This window comes from Leptidea sinapis, chromosome 29 (genome assembly GCF_905404315.1).
Source record: "Leptidea sinapis chromosome 29, ilLepSina1.1, whole genome shotgun sequence".
NCBI lineage: Eukaryota > Metazoa > Arthropoda > Insecta > Lepidoptera > Pieridae > Leptidea > Leptidea sinapis.
In genome coordinates this window covers 12,587,276-12,606,987 of record NC_066293.1, presented here as the reverse complement: position 1 = coordinate 12,606,987, position 19,712 = coordinate 12,587,276, and positions in this window count along the sequence as shown.

Below are 19,712 nucleotides of genomic sequence, written 5' to 3'. Positions count from 1 at the left end.
TACGATGAGGATAAGATCTCAGTTAAAATAACGATGAGGGTAAGATCTAAGTTAAGAGTTACGATGAAGGTAAGATCTAAATTAAGAGTTACGATGAGGGTAAGAGCTGAGTTAAGAGTTACTATGAGTATAAGATCTGAGTTAAAATTTCAATGAGGGAAAGATCTGAGTTAAGAGTTACGATGTGGATAAGATCTGAGTTAAAATAACGGTGAGGGTAAGATCTGAGTTAAGAGTTACGATGAGGATAAGATCTGAGTTAAAATTACGATGAGGGTAAGATCTAAGTTAAGAGTTACGATGAAGGTAAGATCTAAATTAAGAGTTACGATGAGGGTAAGAGCTGAGTTAAGAGTTACTATGAGTATAAGATCTGAGTTAAAATTTCAATGAGGGAAAGATCTGAGTTAAGAGTAACGAAGAGGATAAGATCTCAGTTAAAATAACGATGAGGGTAAGATCAAAGTTAAGAGTTACGATGAAGGTAAGATCTGAGTTAAGAGTTACGATGAGGATGAGATCTCAGTTAAAATTACGATGAGGGTAAGATCTGTGTTAAAATTACGATGAGGGTAAGATCTGAGTTAAGAGTTACGATTTGGATAAGATCTGAGTTAAAAGTTACGATGAGTATAAGATCTGAATTAAGAGTTATGATGAGGATAAGATCTGAGTTAAGAGTTATAATGAGGATAAGATCTGAGTTAAAAGTTACAATTAGGATAAGATCTGAGTTAAGAGTTACGATGTGGATAAGATCTGAGTTAAAATAACGATGAGGGTAAGATCTGAGTTAAGAGTTACGATGAGTATGAGATCTGAGTTAAAATAACGATGAGGCTAAGATCTGAGTTAAAAGTTACAATGAGGGTAAGATCTGAGTTAAGAGTTACGATGTGGATAAGATCTGAGTTAAAATAACGATGAGGGTAAGATATGATTAAAGAGTAACGATGACGATAAGATCTGAGTTAAAATTACGATGAGGGTAAGATCTGAGTTAAAATTACGATGAGGGTAAGATCTGAGATAAAAGTTACGATGACGATAAGATCTGAGTTAAGAGTTACGATGAGGATAAGATCTGAGTTAAAAGTTACGATGAGGGTAAGATCTGAGTTAAGAGTTACGATGAGGATAAGATTTTAGTTAAAATAATGATGAGGGTAAGATCTGAGTTAAAATTACGATGAGGGTAAGATCTGAGTTAAGAGTTACGATGTGGATAAGATCTGAGTTAAAATAACGATGAGGGTTAGATCTGAGTTAAGAGTTACGATGTGGATAAGATTTGAGTTAAAATAACGATGAGGGTAAGATCTGAGTTAAGAGTTACGATGAGGGTAAAATCTGAGTTAAGAGTTACAATGAGGATAAGATTTAAGTTAAAATAACGATGAGGATAAGATCTGAGTTAAAATAACGGTAAGAGTATGATCTGAAATAAGAGTAACAATGAGGATAAGATCTGAGTTAAAAGTTACAATGAGGGTAAGATCTGAATTTAGAGTTATGATGAGGATAAGATCTGAGTTAAGAGCTACGATGAGGATAAGATCTGAGTTAAGAGTTACGATGAGGGTAAGATCTGAGTTAATATAACGATGAGGGTAAGATCTGAGTTAAAATAACGATGAGGGTAAGATTTGAGTTAAAATAACGATGAGGGTAAGATCTGAGTTAAGAGTACGAAGAGTATGAGATCAGAGTTAAAATTACGATGATGGTAAGATCTGAGTTAATAGTATCGATAAGGGTAAGATCTGAGTTAAGAGTTACGATGAGGATAAGATCTTAGTTAAAATAACGATGAGGGTAAGATCTGAGTTAAGAGTTCCGATGAGGATAAGATCTGAGTTAAAATTACAATGAGCGTAAGATCTGAGTAAAGAGTTACGATGAGGGTAAGATCTGAGTTAAGAGTTACGATGAGGATAAGGTTTTAGTTAAAATAACGATGAGGGTAAGATCTGAGTTAAGATTTACGATGAGGATGAGATCTTAGTTAAGAGTAACGATGAGGATAAGAACTGAATTAACAAAAACGATGAGGATAAGATGTGAGTTAAGAGTTACGATGAGGATAAGATCTGAGTTAAAAGTTACGATGAGGGTAAGATCTGAGTTAAGAGTAACGATGAGGATAAGATCTGAGTTAAGAGTTATGATTAGGATAATACCTCAGTTAAAATAACGATGAGGGTAAGATCTGAGTTAAGAGTAACGATGAGGTAAAGATTTGAGTTAAGAGTTACAATGAGGGTAAGATCTGAGTTAAAATATCGATGAGGGTAAGATCTGAGTTAAGAGTTACGATGAGGATAAGATCTGAGTTAAGAGTTAAGATGAGCGTAAGATCTGAGTTAAGAGTTATGATGAGGATAAAATCTGAGTTAAAATAACGATGAGGGTAAGATCTGAGTTAAGAGTTTCGATGAGGATAAGATCTGAGTTTAAATTTCAATGAGGGTAAGATCTGAGTTAAGAATTACAATGAGGATAAGATCTCAGTTAAAATTACGATGAGGGTAAGATCTAAGTTAAAATTACGATGAGGGTAAGATCTGAGTTAAGAGTTAGGTTTGGATAAGATCTGAGTTAAAATAACGATGAGAATAAGATCTAAGTTAAGAGTTACGATGAAGGTAAGATCTAAATTAAGAGTTACGATGAGGGTAAGAGCTGAGTTAAGAGTTACTATGAGTATAAGATCTGAGTTAAAATAACGGTGAGGGTAAGATCTGAGTTAAGAGTTACGATGAGGATAAGATCTCAGTTAAAATAACGATGAGGGTAAGATCTAAGTTAAGAGTTACGATGAAGGTAAGATCTAAATTAAGAGTTACGATGAGGGTAAGAGCTGAGTTAAGAGTTACTATGAGTATAAGATCTGAGTTAAAATTTCAATGAGGGAAAGATCTGAGTTAAGAGTTACGATGAGGATAAGATCTCAGTTAAAATAACGATGAGAATAAGATCTAAGTTAAGAGTTACGATGAAGGTAAGATCTAAATTAAGAGTTACGATGAGGGTAAGAGCTGAGTTAAGAGTTACTATGAGTATAAGATCTGAGTTAAAATTTCAATGAGGGAAAGATCTGAGTTAAGAGTTACGATGAGGATAAGATCTCAGTTAAAATAACGATGAGGGTAAGATCAAAGTTAAGAGTTACGATGAAGGTAAGATCTGAGTTAAGAGTTAGGATGTGGATAAGATCTGAGTTAAAATAACGATGAGAATAAGATCTAAGTTAAGAGTTACGATGAAGGTAAGATCTAAATTAAGAGTTACGATGAGGGTAAGAGCTGAGTTAAGAGTTACTATGAGTATAAGATCTGAGTTTAAATAACGGTGAGGGTAAGATCTGAGTTAAGAGTTACGATGAGGATAAGATCTCAGTTAAAATAACGATGAGGGTAAGATCTAAGTTAAGAGTTACGATGAAGGTAAGATCTAAATTAAGAGTAACGATGAGGGTAAGAGCTGAGTTAAGAGTTACTATGAGTATAAGATCTGAGTTAAAATTTCAATGAGGGAAAGATCTGAGTTAAGAGTTACGATGAGGATAAGATCTCAGTTAAAATAACGATGAGAATAAGATCTAAGTTAAGAGTTACGATGAAGGTAAGATCTAAATTAAGAGTTACGATGAGGGTAAGAGCTGAGTTAAGAGTTACTATGAGTATAAGATCTGAGTTAAAATTTCAATGAGGGAAAGATCTGAGTTAAGAGTTACGATGAGGATAAGATCTCAGTTAAAATAACGATGAGGGTAAGATCAAAGTTAAGAGTTACGATGAAGGTAAGATCTGAGTTAAGAGTTACGATGAGGATTAGATCTGAGTAAAAATAACGATGAGGCTAAAATCTGAGTTAAAAGTTACAATAAGGATAAGATCTGAGTTAAGAGTTACGATGTGGATAAGATCTCAGTTAAGAGTTACGATGTGGATAAGATCTGAGCTAAAATAACGATGAGGGTAAGATATTAGTAAAGAGTAACGATGAAGATAAGATCTGAGTTAAAATTACGATGAGAGTAAGATCTGAGTTAAAATTACGATGAGGGTAAGATCTGAGATAAAAGTTACGATGACGATAAGATCTGAGTTAAGAGTTACGATGAGGATAAGATCTGAGTTAAAAGTTACGATGAGGGTAAAATCTGGGTTAAGAGTTACGATGAGGATAAGATTTTAGTTAAAATAACGATGAAGGTTAGATCTGAGTTAAGAGTTACGATGTGGATAAGATCTGAGTTAAAATAACGATGAGGGTTAGATCTGAGTTAAGAGTAACGATGAGGATAAGATCTCAGTTAAAATTACGATGAGGGTAAGATCTGAGTTAAAATAACGATGAGGGTAAGATCTGAGTTAAGAGTTACGATGAGGGTAAAATCTGAGTTAAGAGTTACGATGAGGATAAGATTTTAGTTAAAATAACGATGATGATAAAATCTGAGTAAAAATAACGGTAAGAGTATGATCTGAAATAAGAGTAACGATGAGGATAAGATCCGAGTTAAAAGTTACAATGAGGGTAAGATCTGAATTAAGAGTTATGATGAGGATAAGATCTGAGTAAAGAGTTACGATGAGGATAAGAACTGAGTTAAGAGTTACGATGAGGGTAAGATCTGAGTTAAAATAACGATGAGGGTAAGGTCTGAGTAAAGAGTAACGATGAGGATAAGATTTGAGTTAAACTAACGATGAGGGTAAGATCTGAGTTAAGAGTTACGATGAGGATGAGATCTCAGTTAAAATTATGATGAGGGTAAGATCTGTGTTAAAATTACGATGAGGGTAAGATCTGAGTTAAGAGTTACGATGTGGATAAGATCTGAGTTAAAATAACGATGAGGGTAAGATATGAGTAAAGAGTTACGATGAAGGTAAGATCTGAGTTAAGAGTTACGATGCGGGTAAGAGCTGAGTTATAAGTTACTATGAGGATAAGATCTGAGTTAAAATAACGGTGAGAGTAAGATCTGAGTTAAGAGTAACGATGAGGATAAGATCTGAGTTAAAAGTTACGATGAGTATAAGATCTGAATTAAGAGTTATGATGAGGATAAGATCTGAGTTAAGAGTTATAATGAGGATAAGATCTGAGTTAAGAGTTACGATGAGGATAAGATCTGAGTAAAAATAACGATGAGGCTAAGATCTGAGTTAAAAGTTACAATGAGGATAAGATCTGAGTTAAGAGTTACGATGAGGATAAGATCTCAGTTAAAATAACGATGAGGGTAAGATCAAAGTTAAGAGTTACGATGAAGGTAAGATCTGAGTTAAGAGTTACGATGAGGATGAGATCTCAGTTAAAATTACGATGAGGGTATGATCTGTGTTAAAATTACGATGAGGGTAAGATCTGAGTTAAGAGTTACGATGAGGATAAGATCTCAGTTAAAATAACGATGAGGGTAAGATATGAGTAAAGAGTTACGATGAAGGTAAGATCTGAGTTAAGAGTTACGATGAGGGTAAGAGCTGAGTTATAAGTTACTATGAGGATAAGATCTGAGTTAAAATAACGGTGAGAGTAAGATCTGAGTTAAGAGTTACGATGAGGATAAGATCTGAGTTAAGAGTTACGATGAGTATAAGATCTGAATTAAGAGTTATGATGAGGATAAGATCTGAGTTAAGAGTTATAATGAGGATAAGATCTGAGTTAAAAGTTACAATTAGGATAAGATCTGATTTAAGAGTTACGATGTGGATAAGATCTGAGTTAAAATAACGATGAGGGTAAGATCTGAGTTAAGAGTTACGATGAGTATGAGATCTGATTTAAAATAACGATGAGGCTAAGATCTGAGTTAAAAGTTACAATGAGGATAAGATCTGAGTTAAGAGTTACGATGTGGATAAGATCTGAGTTAAAATAACGATGAGGGTAAGATATGATTAAAGAGTAACGATGACGATAAGATCTGAGTTAAAATTACGATGAGGGTAAGATCTGAGTTAAAATTACGATGAGGGTAAGATCTGAGATAAAAGTTACGATGACGATAAGATCTGAGTTAAGAGTTACGATGAGGATAAGATCTGAGTTAAAAGTTACGATGAGGGTAAAATCTGAGTTAAGAGTTACGATGAGGATAAGATTTTAGTTAAAATAATGATGAGGGTAAGATCTGAGTTAAAATTACGATGAGGGTAAGATCTGAGTTAAGAGTTACGATGTGGATAAGATCTGAGTTAAAATAACGATGAGGGTTAGATCTGAGTTAAGAGTAACGATGAGGATAAGATCTCAGTTAAAATTACGATGAGGGTAAGATCTGAGTTAAAATTACGATGAGGGTTAGATCTGAGTTAAGAGTTACGATGTAGATAAGATTTGAGTTAAAATAACGATGAGGGTAAGATCTGAGTTAAGAGTTACGATGAGGGTAAAATCTGAGTTAAGAGTTACAATGAGGATAAGATTTTAGTTAAAATAACGATGAGGATAAGATCTGAGTTAAAATAACGGTAAGAGTATGATCTGAAATAAGAGTAACAATGAGGATAAGATCTGAGTTAAAAGTTACAATGAGGGTAAGATCTGAATTAAGAGTTATGATGAGGATAAGATCTGAGTTAAGAGTTACGATGAGGATAAGATCTGAGTTAAGAGTTACGATGAGGGTAAGATCTGAGTTAATATAACGATGAGGGTAAGATCTGAGTAAAAAGTAACGATGAGGATAAGATTTGAGTTAAAATAACGATGAGGGTAAGATCTGAGTTAAGAGTACGAAGAGTATGAGATCAGAGTTAAAATTACGATGATGGTAAGATCTGAGTTAATAGTATCGATAAGGGTAAGATCTGAGTTAAGAGTTACGATGAGGATAAGATCTTAGTTAAAATAACGATGAGGGTAAGATCTGAGTTAAGACTAACGATGAGGATAAGATGTGAGTTAAGAGTTACGATGAGGATAAGATCTGAGTTAAAAGTTACAATGAGGATAAGATCTGAGTAAAGAGTTACGATGTGGATAAGATCTGAGTTAAAATAACGATGAGGGTAAGATATGATTAAAGAGTAACGATGACGATAAGATCTGAGTTAAAATTACGATGAGGGTAAGATCTGAGTTAAAATTACGATGAGGGTAAGATCTGAGATAAAAGTTACGATGACGATAAGATCTAAGTTAAGAGTTACGGTGAGGATAAGATCTGAGTTAAAAGTTACGATGAGGGTAAAATCTGAGTTAAGAGTTACGATGAGGATAAGATTTTAGTTAAAATAATGATGAGGGTAAGATCTGAGTTAAAATTACGATGAGGGTAAGATCTGAGTTAAGAGTTACGATGTGGATAAGATCTGAGTTAAAATAACGATGAGGGTTAGATCTGAGTTAAGAGTAACGATGAGGATAAGATCTCAGTTAAAATTACGATGAGGGTAAGATCTGAGTTAAAATTACGATGAGGGTTAGATCTGAGTTAAGAGTTACGATGTAGATAAGATTTGAGTTAAAATAACGATGAGGGTAAGATCTGAGTTAAGAGTTACGATGAGGGTAAAATCTGAGTTAAGAGTTACAATGAGGATAAGATTTTAGTTAAAATAACGATGAGGATAAGATCTGAGTTAAAATAACGGTAAGAGTATGATCTGAAATAAGAGTAACAATGAGGAAAAGATCTAGGTTAAAAGTTACAATGAGGGTAAGATCTGAATTAAGAGTTATGATGAGGATAAGATCTGAGTTAAGAGTTACGATGAGGATAAGATCTGAGTTAAGAGTTACGATGAGGGTAAGATCTGAGTTAATATAACGATGAGGGTAAGATCTGAGTAAAGAGTAACGATGAGGATAAGATTTGAGTTAAAATAACGATGAGGGTAAGATCTGAGTTAAGAGTACGAAGAGTATGAGATCAGAGTTAAAATTACGATGATGGTAAGATCTGAGTTAATAGTATCGATAAGGGTAAGATCTGAGTTAAGAGTTACGATGAGGATAAGATCTTAGTTAAAATAACGATGAGGGTAAGATCTGAGTTAAGACTAACGATGAGGATAAGATCTGAGTTAAGAGTTACGATGAGGGTAAGATCTGAGTTAAGAGTTATGATGAGGATAAGATCTAAGTTAAAAAAAGGATGAGGGTAAGACCTGAGATAAGAGTTACGATGAGTATGAGATCTGATTTAAAATAACGATGAGGGTAAGATCTGAGTTAAGAGTTCCGATGAGGATAAGATCTGAGTTAAAATTACAATGAGCGTAAGATCTGAGTAAAGAGTTACGATGAGGGTAAGATCTGAGTTAAGAGTTACGATGAGGATAAGGTTTTAGTTAAAATAACGATGAGGGTAAGATCTGAGTTAAGAGTTACGATGAGGATGAGATCTTAGTTAAGAGTAACGATGAGGATAAGAACTGAATTAACAAAAACGATGAGGATAAGATTTGAGTTAAACTAACGATGAGGGTAAGATCTGAGTTAAGAGTTACGATGAGGATGAGATCTCAGTTAAAATTACGATGAGGGTAAGATCTGTGTTAAAATTACGATGAGGGTAAGATCTGAGTTAAGAGTTACGATGTGGATAAGATCTGAGTTAAAATAACGATGAGGGTAAGATATGAGTAAAGAGTTACGATGAAGGTAAGATCTGAATTAAGAGTTACGATGCGGGTAAGAGCTGAGTTATAAGTTACTATGAGGATAAGATCTGAGTTCAAATAACGGTGAGAGTAAGATCTGAGTTAAGAGTAACGATGAGGATAAGATCTGAGTTAAAAGTTACGATGAGTATAAGATCTGAATTAAGAGTTATGATGAGGATAAGATCTGAGTTAAGAGTTATAATGAGGATAAGATCTGAGTTAAGAGTTACGATGAGGATAAGATCTGAGTAAAAATAACGATGAGGCTAAGATCTGAGTTAAAAGTTACAATGAGGATAAGATCTGAGTTAAGAGTTACGATGAGGATAAGATCTCAGTTAAAATAACGATGAGGGTAAGATCAAAGTTAAGAGTTACGATGAAGGTAAGATCTGAGTTAAGAGTTACGATGAGGATGAGATCTGAGTTAAAATTACGATGAGGGTAAGATCTGTGTTAAAATTACGATGAGGGTAAGATCTGAGTTAAGGGTTACGATTTGGATAAGATCTGAGTTAAAATAACGATGAGGGTAAGATATGAGTAAAGAGTTACGATGAAGGTAAGATCTGAGTTAAGAGTTACGATGAGGGTAAGAGCTGAGTTATAAGTTACTATGAGGATAAGATCTGAGTTAAAATAACGGTGAGAGTAAGATCTGAGTTAAGAGTAACGATGAGGATAAGATCTGAGTTAAAAGTTACGATGAGTATAAGATCTGAATTAAGAGTTATGATGAGGATAAGATCTGAGTTAAGAGTTATAATGAGGATAAGATCTGAGTTAAAAGTTACAATTAGGATAAGATCTGAGTTAAGAGTTACGATGTGGATAAGATCTGAGTTAAAATAACGATGAGGGTAAGATCTGAGTTAAGAGTTACGATGAGTATGAGATCTGAGTTAAAATAACGATGAGGCTAAGATCTGAGTTAAAAGTTACAATGAGGATAAGATCTGAGTTAAAATAACGATGAGGGTAAGATCTGAGTTAAGAGTTACGATGAGTATGAGATCTGATTTAAAATAACGATGAGGCTAAGATCTGAGTTAAAAGTTACAATGAGGATAAGATCTGAGTTAAGAGTTACGATGTGGATAAGATCTGAGTTAAAATAACGATGAGGGTAAGATATGATTAAAGAGTAACGATGACGATAAGATCTGAGTTAAAATTACGATGAGGGTAAGATCTGAGTTAAAATTACGATGAGGGTAAGATCTGAGATAAAAGTTACGATGACGATAAGATCTGAGTTAAGAGTTACGATGAGGATAAGATCTGAGTTAAAAGTTACGATGAGGGTAAAATCTGAGTTAAGAGTTACGATGAGGATAAGATTTTAGTTAAAATAATGATGAGGGTAAGATCTGAGTTAAAATTACGATGAGGGTAAGATCTGAGTTAAGAGTTACGATGTGGATAAGATCTGAGTTAAAATAACGATGAGGGTTAGATCTGAGTTAAGAGTAACGATGAGGATAAGATCTCAGTTAAAATTACGATGAGGGTAAGATCTGAGTTAAAATTACGATGAGGGTTAGATCTGAGTTAAGAGTTACGATGTAGATAAGATTTGAGTTAAAATAACGATGAGGGTAAGATCTGAGTTAAGAGTTACGATGAGGGTAAAATCTGAGTTAAGAGTTACAATGAGGATAAGATTTTAGTTAAAATAACGATGAGGATAAGATCTGAGTTAAAATAACGGTAAGAGTATGATCTGAAATAAGAGTAACAATGAGGATAAGATCTGAGTTAAAAGTTACAATGAGGGTAAGATCTGAATTAAGAGTTATGATGAGGATAAGATCTGAGTTAAGAGTTACGATGAGGATAAGATCTGAGTTAAGAGTTACGATGAGGGTAAGATCTGAGTTAATATAACGATGAGGGTAAGATCTGAGTAAAAAGTAACGATGAGGATAAGATTTGAGTTAAAATAACGATGAGGGTAAGATCTGAGTTAAGAGTACGAAGAGTATGAGATCAGAGTTTAAATTACGATGATGGTAAGATCTGAGTTAATAGTATCGATAAGGGTAAGATCTGAGTTAAGAGTTACGATGAGGATAAGATCTTAGTTAAAATAACGATGAGGGTAAGATCTGAGTTAAGACTAACGATGAGGATAAGATCTGAGTTAAGAGTTACGATGAGGATAAGATCTGAGTTAAAAGTTACAATGAGGATAAGATCTGAGTTAAGAGTTACGATGTGGATAAGATCTGAGTTAAAATAACGATGAGGGTAAGATATGATTAAAGAGTAACGATGACGATAAGATCTGAGTTAAAATTACGATGAGGGTAAGATCTGAGTTAAAATTACGATGAGGGTAAGATCTGAGATAAAAGTTACGATGACGATAAGATCTAAGTTAAGAGTTACGGTGAGGATAAGATCTGAGTTAAAAGTTACGATGAGGGTAAAATCTGAGTTAAGAGTTACGATGAGGATAAGATTTTAGTTAAAATAATGATGAGGGTAAGATCTGAGTTAAAATTACGATGAGGGTAAGATCTGAGTTAAGAGTTACGATGTGGATAAGATCTGAGTTAAAATAACGATGAGGGTTAGATCTGAGTTAAGAGTAACGATGAGGATAAGATCTCAGTTAAAATTACGATGAGGGTAAGATCTGAGTTAAAATTACGATGAGGGTTAGATCTGAGTTAAGAGTTACGATGTAGATAAGATTTGAGTTAAAATAACGATGAGGGTAAGATCTGAGTTAAGAGTTACGATGAGGGTAAAATCTGAGTTAAGAGTTACAATGAGGATAAGATTTTAGTTAAAATAACGATGAGGATAAGATCTGAGTTAAAATAACGGTAAGAGTATGATCTGAAATAAGAGTAACAATGAGGAAAAGATCTAGGTTAAAAGTTACAATGAGGGTAAGATCTGAATTAAGAGTTATGATGAGGATAAGATCTGAGTTAAGAGTTACGATGAGGATAAGATCTGAGTTAAGAGTTACGATGAGGGTAAGATCTGAGTTAATATAACGATGAGGGTAAGATCTGAGTAAAGAGTAACGATGAGGATAAGATTTGAGTTAAAATAACGATGAGGGTAAGATCTGAGTTAAGAGTACGAAGAGTATGAGATCAGAGTTAAAATTACGATGATGGTAAGATCTGAGTTAATAGTATCGATAAGGGTAAGATCTGAGTTAAGAGTTACGATGAGGATAAGATCTTAGTTAAAATAACGATGAGGGTAAGATCTGAGTTAAGACTAACGATGAGGATAAGATCTGAGTTAAGAGTTACGATGAGGGTAAGATCTGAGTTAAGAGTTATGATGAGGATAAGATCTAAGTTAAAAAAAGGATGAGGGTAAGACCTGAGATAAGAGTTACGATGAGTATGAGATCTGAGTTAAAATAACGATGAGGGTAAGATCTGAGTTAAGAGTTCCGATGAGGATAAGATCTGAGTTAAAATTACAATGAGCGTAAGATCTGAGTAAAGAGTTACGATGAGGGTAAGATCTGAGTTAAGAGTTACGATGAGGATAAGGTTTTAGTTAAAATAACGATGAGGGTAAGATCTGAGTTAAGAGTTACGATGAGGATGAGATCTTAGTTAAGAGTAACGATGAGGATAAGAACTGAATTAACAAAAACGATGAGGGTAAGATCTGTGTTAAAATTACGATGAGGGTAAGATCTGAGTTAAGAGTTACGATGTGGATAAGATCTGAGTTAAAATAACGATGAGGGTAAGATATGAGTAAAGAGTTACGATGAAGGTAAGATCTGAGTTAAGAGTTACGATGCGGGTAAGAGCTGAGTTATAAGTTACTATGAGGATAAGATCTGAGTTCAAATAACGGTGAGAGTAAGATCTGAGTTAAGAGTAAAGATGAGGATAAGATCTGAGTTAAAAGTTACGATGAGTATAAGATCTGAATTAAGAGTTATGATGAGGATAAGATCTGAGTTAAGAGTTATAATGAGGATAAGATCTGAGTTAAGAGTTACGATGAGGATAAGATCTGAGTAAAAATAACGATGAGGCTAAGATCTGAGTTAAAAGTTACAATGAGGATAAGATCTGAGTTAAGAGTTACGATGAGGATAAGATCTCAGTTAAAATAACGATGAGGGTAAGATCAAAGTTAAGAGTTACGATGAAGGTAAGATCTGAGTTAAGAGTTACGATGAGGATGAGATCTCAGTTAAAATTACGATGAGGGTAAGATCTGTGTTAAAATTACGATGAGGGTAAGATCTGAGTTAAGGGTTACGATTTGGATAAGATCTGAGTTAAAATAACGATGAGGGTAAGATATGAGTAAAGAGTTACGATGAAGGTAAGATCTGAGTTAAGAGTTACGATGAGGGTAAGAGCTGAGTTATAAGTTACTATGAGGATAAGATCTGAGTTAAAATAACGGTGAGAGTAAGATCTGAGTTAAGAGTAACGATGAAGATAAGATCTGAGTTAAAAGTTACGATGAGTATAAGATCTGAATTAAGAGTTATGATGAGGATAAGATCTGAGTTAAGAGTTATAATGAGGATAAGATCTGAGTTAAAAGTTACAATTAGGATAAGATCTGAGTTAAGAGTTACGATGTGGATAAGATCTGAGTTAAAATAACGATGAGGGTAAGATCTGATTTAAGAGTTACGATGAGTATGAGATCTGAGTTAAAATAACGATGAGGCTAAGATCTGAGTTAAAAGTTACAATGAGGATAAGATCTGAGTTAAGAGTTACGATGTGGATAAGATCTGAGTTAAAATAACGATCAGGGTAAGATATGATTAAAGAGTAACGATGACGATAAGATCTGAGTTAAAATTACGATGAGGGTAAGATCTGAGTTAAAATTACGATGAGGGTAAGATCTGAGATAAAAGTTACGATGACGATAAGATCTGAGTTAAGAGTTACGATGAGGATAAGATCTGAGTTAAAAGTTACGATGAGGGTAAAATCTGAGTTAAGAGTTACGATGAGGATAAGATTTTAGTTAAAATAATGATGAGGGTAAGATCTGAGTTAAAATTACGATGAGGGTAAGATCTGAGTTAAGAGTTACGATGTGGATAAGATCTGAGTTAAAATAACGATGAGGGTTAGATCTGAGTTAAGAGTAACGATGAGGATAAGATCTCAGTTAAAATTACGATGAGGGTAAGATCTGAGTTAAAATTACGATGAGGGTTAGATCTGAGTTAAGAGTTACGATGTAAATAAGATTTGAGTTAAAATAACGATGAGGGAAAGATCTGAGTTAAGAGTTACGATGAGGGTAAAATCTGAGTTAAGAGTTACAATGAGGATAAGATTTTAGTTAAAATAACGATGAGGATAAGATCTGAGTTAAAATAACGGTAAGAGTATGATCTGAAATAAGAGTAACAATGAGGATAAGATCTGAGTTAAAAGTTACAATGAGGGTAAGATCTGAATTAAGAGTTATGATGAGGATAAGATCTGAGTTAAGAGTTACGATGAGGATAAGATCTGAGTTAAGAGTTACGATGAGGGTAAGATCTGAGTAAATATAACGATGAGGGTAAGATCTGAGTAAAGAGTAACGATGAGGATAAGATTTGAGTTAAAATAACGATGAGGGTAAGATCTGAGTTAAGAGTACGAATAGTATGAGATCAGAGTTAAAATTACGATGATGGTAAGATCTGAGTTAATAGTATCGATAAGGGTAAGATCTGAGTTAAGAGTTACGAGGAGGATAAGATCTTAGTTAAAATAACGATGAGGGTAAGATCTGAGTTAAGACTAACGATGAGGATAAGATCTGAGTTAAGAGTTACGATGAGGGTAAGATCTGAGTTAAGAGTTATGATGAGGATAAGATCTAAGTTAAAAAAAGGATGAGGGTAAGATCTGAGATAAGAGTTACGATGAGTATGAGATCTGAGTTAAAATAACGATGAGGGTAAGATCTGAGTTAAGAGTTCCGATGAGGATAAGATCTGAGTTAAGAGTTACGATGAGGATAAGATCTGAGTTAAAATAACGATGAGGGTAAGATCTGAGTTAAGAGTTACGATGAGGATGAGATCTTAGTTAAGAGTAACGATGAGGATAAGAACTGAATTAACAAAAACGATGAGGATAAGATGTGAGTTAAGAGTTACGATGAGGATAAGATCTGAGTTAAAAGTTACGATGAGGGTAAGATCTGAGTAAAGAGTAACGATGAGGATAAGATCTGAGTTAAGAGTTATGATTAGGATAATACCTCAGTTAAAATAACGATGAGGGTAAGATCTGAGTTAAGAGTAACGATGAGGTAAAGATTTGAGTTAAGAGTTACAATGAGGGTAAGATCTGAGTTAAAATATCGATGAGGGTAAGATCTGAGTTAAGAGTTACGATGAGGATAAGATCTGAGTTAAGAGTTACGATGAGGGTAAGATCTGAGTTAAGAGTTACGATGTGGATAAGATCTGAGTTAAAATAACGATGAGGGTAAGATATGATTAAAGAGTAACGATGACGATAAGATCTGAGTTAAAATTACGATGAGGGTAAGATCTGAGTTAAAATTACGATGAGGGTAAGATCTGAGATAAAAGTTACGATGACGATAAGATCTGAGTTAAGAGTTACGATGAGGATAAGATCTGAGTTAAAAGTTACGATGAGGGTAAAATCTGAGTTAAGAGTTACGATGAGGATAAGATTTTAGTTAAAATAATGATGAGGGTAAGATCTGAGTTAAAATTACGATGAGGGTAAGATCTGAGTTAAGAGTTACGATGTGGATAAGATCTGAGTTAAAATAACGGTGAGGGTAAGATCTGAGTTAAGAGTTACGATGAGGATAAGATCTCAGTTAAAATAACGATGAGGGTAAGATCTAAGTTAAGAGTTACGATGAAGGTAAGATCTAAATTAAGAGTTACGATGAGGGTAAGAGCTGAGTTAAGAGTTACTATGAGTATAAGATCTGAGTTAAAATTTCAATGAGGGAAAGATCTGAGTTAAGAGTTACGATGTGGATAAGATCTGAGTTAAAATAACGATGAGGGTAAGATCTGAGTTAAGAGTTACGATGAGGATAAGATCTCAGTTAAAATAACGATGAGGGTAAGATCTAAGTTAAGAGTTACGATGAAGGTAAGATCTAAATTAAGAGTTACGATGAGGGTAAGAGCTGAGTTAAGAGTTACTATGAGTATAAGTTCTGAGTTAAAATTTCAATGAGGGAAAGATCTGAGTTAAGAGTTACGATGAGGATAAGATCTCAGTTAAAATAACGATGAGGCTAAGATCTGAGTTAAAAGTTACAATGAGGATAAGATCTGAGTTAAGAGTTACGATGAGGATAAGATCTCAGTTAAAATAACGATGAGGGTAAGATCAAAGTTAAGAGTTACGATGAAGGTAAGATCTGAGTTAAGAGTTACGATGAGGATGAGATCTCAGTTAAAATTACGATGAGGGTAAGATCTGTGTTAAAATTACGATGAGGGTAAGATCTGAGTTAAGAGTTACGATTTGGATAAGATCTGAGTTAAAATAACGATGAGGGTAAGATATGAGTAAAAAGTAACGATGAGGGTAAGATCTGAGTTAAGAGTAACGATGAGGATAAGATCTGAGTTAAAAGTTACGATGAGTATAAGATCTGAATTAAGAGTTATGATGAGGATAAGATCTGAGTTAAGAGTTATAATGAGGATAAGATCTGAGTTAAAAGTTACAATTAGGATAAGATCTGAGTTAAGAGTTACGATGTGGATAAGATCTGAGTTAAAATAACGATGAGGGTAAGATCTGAGTTAAGAGTTACGATGAGTATGAGATCTGAGTTAAAATAACGATGAGGCTAAGATCTGAGTTAAAAGTTACAATGAGGATAAGATCTGAGTTAAGAGTTACGATGTGGATAAGATCTGAGTTAAAATAACGATGAGGGTAAGATATGATTAAAGAGTAACGATGACGATAAGATCTGAGTTAAAACTACGATGAGGGTAAGATCTGAGTTAAAATTACGATGAGGGTAAGATCTGAGATAAAAGTTACGATGACGATAAGATCTGAGTTAAGAGTTACGATGAGGATAAGATCTGAGTTAAAATTACGATGAGGGTAAGATCTGAGATAAAAGTTACGATGACGATAAGATCTGAGTTAAGAGTTACGATGAGGATAAGATCTGAGTTAAAATAACGATGAGGCTAAGATCTGAGTTAAAAGTTACAATGAGGATAAGATCTGAGTTAAGAGTTACGATGAGGATAAGATCTCAGTTAAAATAACGATGAGGGTAAGATCAAAGTTAAGAGTTACGATGAAGGTAAGATCTGAGTTAAGAGTTACGATGAGGATGAGATCTCAGTTAAAATTACGATGAGGGTAAGATGAAGATCTGTGTTAAAATTACGATGAGGGTAAGATCTGAGTTAAGGGTTACGATTTGGATAAGATCTGAGTTAAAATAACGATGAGGGTAAGATATGAGTAAAGAGTTACGATGAAGGTAAGATCTGAGTTAAGAGTTACGATGAGGGTAAGAGCTGAGTTATAAGTTACTATGAGGATAAGATCTGAGTTAAAATAACGATGAGAGTAAGATCTGAGTTAAGAGTAACGATGAGGATAAGATTTGAGTTAAAATAACGATGAGGGTAAGATCTGAGTTAAGAGTTACGATGAGGGTAAAATCTGAGTTAAGAGTTACAATGAGGATAAGATTTAAGTTAAAATAACGATGAGGATAAGATCTGAGTTAAAATAACGGTAAGAGTATGATCTGAAATAAGAGTAACAATGAGGATAAGATCTGAGTTAAAAGTTACAATGAGGGTAAGATCTGAATTAAGAGTTATGATGAGGATAAGATCTGAGTTAAGAGTTACGATGAGGATAAGATCTGAGTTAAGAGTTACGATGAGGGTAAGATCTGAGTTAATATAACGATGAGGGTAAGATCTGAGTAAAGAGTAACGATGAGGATAAGATTTGAGTTAAAATAACGATGAGGGTGAGATTTGAGTTAAGAGTACGAAGAGTATGAGATCAGAGTTAAAATTACGATGATGTTAAGATCTGAGTTAATAGTATCGATAAGGGTAAGATCTGAGTTAAGAGTTACGATGAGGATAAGATCTTAGTTAAAATAACGATGAGGGTAAGATCTGAGTTAAGACTAACGATGAGGATAAGATCTGAGTTAAGAGTTACGATGAGGGTAAGATCTGAGTTAAGAGTTATGATGAGGATAAGATCTAAGTTAAAAAAAGGATGAGGGTAAGATCTGAGATAAGAGTTACGATGAGTATGAGATCTGAGTTAAAATAACGATGAGGGTAAGATCTGAGTTAAGAGTTCCGATGAGGATAAGATCTGAGTTAAAATTACAATGAGCGTAAGATCTGAGTAAAGAGTTACGATGAGGGTAAGATCTGAGTTAAGAGTTACGATGAGGATAAGGTTTTAGTTAAAATAACGATGAGGGTAAGATCTGAGTTAAGAGTTACGATGAGGATGAGATCTTAGTTAAGAGTAACGATGAGGATAAGAACTGAATTAACAAAAACGATGAGGATAAGATGTGAGTTAAGAGTTACGATGAGGATAAGATCTGAGTTAAAAGTTACGATGAGGGTAAGATCTGAGTAAAGAGTAACGATGAGGATAAGATCTGAGTTAAGAGTTATGATTAGGATAATACCTCTGTTAAAATAACGATGAGGGTAAGATCTGAGTTAAGAGTAACGATGAGGTAAAGATTTGAGTTAAGAGTTACAATGAGGGTAAGATCTGAGTTAAAATATCGATGAGGGTAAGATCTGAGTTAAGAGTTACGATGAGGATAAGATCTGAGTTAAGAGTTAAGATGAGCGTAAGATCTGAGTTAAGAGTTATGATGAGGATAAAATCTGAGTTAAAATAACGATGAGGGTAAGATCTGAGTTAAGAGTTTCGATGAGGATAAGATCTGAGTTTAAATTTCAATGAGGGAAAGATCTGAGTTAAGAGTTACAATGAGGATAAGATCTCAGTTAAAATTACGATGAGGGTAAGATCTAAGTTAAAATTACGATGAGGGTAAGATCTGAGTTAAGAGTTAGGATGTGGATAAGATCTGAGTTAAAATAACGATGAGGGTAAGATCTGAGTTAAGAGTTACGATGAAGGTAAGATCTAAATTAAGAGTTACGATGAGGGTAAGAGCTGAGTTAAGAGTTACTATGAGTATAAGATCTGAGTTAAAATAACGGTGAGGGTAAGATCTGAGTTAAGAGTTACGATGAGGATAAGATCTCAGTTAAAATAACGATGAGGGTAAGATCTAAGTTAAGAGTTACGATGAAGGTAAGATCTAAATTAAGAGTTACGATGAGGGTAAGAGCTGAGTTAAGAGTTACTATGAGTATAAGATCTGAGTTAAAATTTCAATGAGGGAAAGATCTGAGTTAAGGGTTACGATGAGGATAAGATCTCAGTTAAAATAACGATGAGAATAAGATCTAAGTTAAGAGTTACGATGAAGGTAAGATCTAAATTAAGAGTTACGATGAGGGTAAGAGCTGAGTTAAGAGTTGCTATGAGTATAAGATCTGAGTTAAAATTTCAATGAGGGAAAGATCTGAGTTAAGAGTTACGATGAGGATAAGATCTCAGTTAAAATAACGATGAGGGTAAGATCAAAGTTAAGAGTTACGATGAAGGTAAGATCTGAGTTAAGAGTTAGGATGTGGATAAGATCTGAGTTAAAATAACGATGAGAATAAGATCTAAGTTAAGAGTTACGATGAAGGTAAGATCTAAATTAAGAGTTACGATGAGGGTAAGAGCTGAGTTAAGAGTTACTATGAGTATAAGATCTGAGTTTAAATAACGGTGAGGGTAAGATCTGAGTTAAGAGTTACGATGAGGATAAGATCTCAGTTAAAATAACGATGAGGGTAAGATCTAAGTTAAGAGTTACGATGAAGGTAAGATCTAAATTAAGAGTTACAATGAGGGTAAGAGCTGAGTTAAGAGTTACTATGAGTATAAGATCTGAGTTAAAATTTCAATGAGGGAAAGATCTGAGTTAAGAGTTACGATGAGGATAAGATCTCAGTTAAAATAACGA